This window comes from Schistocerca americana, chromosome 8, assembly GCF_021461395.2.
Source record: "Schistocerca americana isolate TAMUIC-IGC-003095 chromosome 8, iqSchAmer2.1, whole genome shotgun sequence".
NCBI lineage: Eukaryota > Metazoa > Arthropoda > Insecta > Orthoptera > Acrididae > Schistocerca > Schistocerca americana.
Window position 1 is genome coordinate 167,898,915 of NC_060126.1, and position 1,915 is coordinate 167,900,829.

The following is a 1,915-nucleotide window of genomic DNA, read 5'->3' on the forward strand; positions in this document are numbered from 1 at the left end:
GGTATAATTAAATGTTTCCCTGAGACAATGGTACAAGGACGTCCAATTACTTCCAATACTTGGGTGCTTGCCAATATCGGAGCGCGCTTGCAGTAGTGACAATATGGAAGGGAAAAATTAACTGAAGTTTCTGATGGGGAGGACGCTGAGACTAGGTAGTTCGTGCAGCAATGTTGAACATCGTACGGCCTTGGTGTAATGTTTAGCATTTCTGCCTAACAAGGAAGAAGAGCCGGGTTTGAGTCCCGGCCGCAGCACAATCTCTATTTCGCTTCTTCTGCTTCTATCATTATCGTAGACAATAAAAAGAGATTTCAATGTCTCGGGGAAACATTTAATTTGCCCTATTCATTTAAATTAATGCCCACTGGCACCTGACGTCTTTAACTCCTTTGTGTTTTGATTAACAGCGGCTGCAGGTTCTAACTGGTATCTGGTCTTTCGGAAATGTCCGAAAGAACAGACAACATATGTGCAGTTGCGGTGATGACGGTGAGTGATCTCTTCAGTGTAGATGCACACCAAGTTTGAACGCTCACAGCTACCGACGCGAAGCCGGGGTAATGGGCCTAACGAGCATGGTCGATACATCAGTAGTTTGTGGTATAAGCAAAAAATTTGGGTTTGACGGGAGGCGTGATAGGGTTACCCGTGCAGTTGCAGTGACCTCTGCGTCCGGCTGCAGTGGTGGTCAGCGCATCTGCCTAGTAAGCAAGAGACCCAAGTTCGAACATGGTCCGGCAAAAATTTTCAAGTTGTCACACTGATGTAAATCAATGCCGACTGGCAGATCATGTCTTTAACTAATTTGTAGTTTTTAAGTGGAATGTGTTACGTTGCAGCCAGAGCAGATGTATACACAGGGTGATTTTGCTAAATGGTTACAAACGGCAGCAAACGATCCTGGAGAGGGTAAGGAGCCAAGGAGGTCATAAGAAGATATGGCCGAAAATGCATTCCAGTGGAGGGATTGTAGATCCTCTTGCGGGTTAATATAAAAGATCTTTGACAGCTTAGGTTTCAGTGATTGAAAAGGTCACCTGTAAACAAGTGAGGCAGGTGGGAATGTTCTGTCTGTATTCATGTTTCAGCCCGACGCTCAAGAGGGCAGTGAGCTGGAGCACCATCATCCGGAAACCATACTACAACTTTACACTGGACTTGCGGTTTGATTCGAGAAACTACAGGCGACTGTAAGTTTACATCCTGATAGCAATCATTTTAGCTTGTAAGCCTTTCTCTTGGCCGGCCGCTGTGGCCGAGCGGTTCTAGGAGCTTCAGTCCGGAACCGCGCTGTTGCTACGGTCGCAGATTCGAGTCCTGCCTCGGGCATGGATGTGTGTGGTGTCCTTAGGTAAGTTAGGTTTAAGTAGTTCTAAGTCTACTGGACTGATGACCTCAGATGCTAAGTCAGATAGTGCTCGGAGCCATGTGAACCTTTCACTTGTCGACCTGGCCAAGTGTTTGCTAAACTGATTCTGCCGTCTGACAGTGGCTGTTGTTCCTAGCCTGCATTGGAGGTTATCATCTTTATCAAAATCGTAATCAAAACCTGACTGCTGAAATACTTTAATGAAATGGTGGCCCTGTCATAATTGTAATGAATTAGTGATGGGAGATTAAAATACCAACATGGGACTAATATTTTATCAAAAATTATGGCAAAACTAATTGATCTTAAACTATGGCAAACAATACAAGTTAAACGAGACGACGAATAAATCACGTACTGCTGGCAACACAAACACACTCAACAAATAGTCAGCACTCCAGTGAGTGTCGTTTGATTGGCAGAGAGTAAGGTTTATCTGTTTGCCCTGGCTTGAAACATGGATAACGCAATCTGAAATTATCTAACGCTGAATACACTTTGATAGATGTATCCTACACAGAAGATATACTGCGTTGGTGCAAC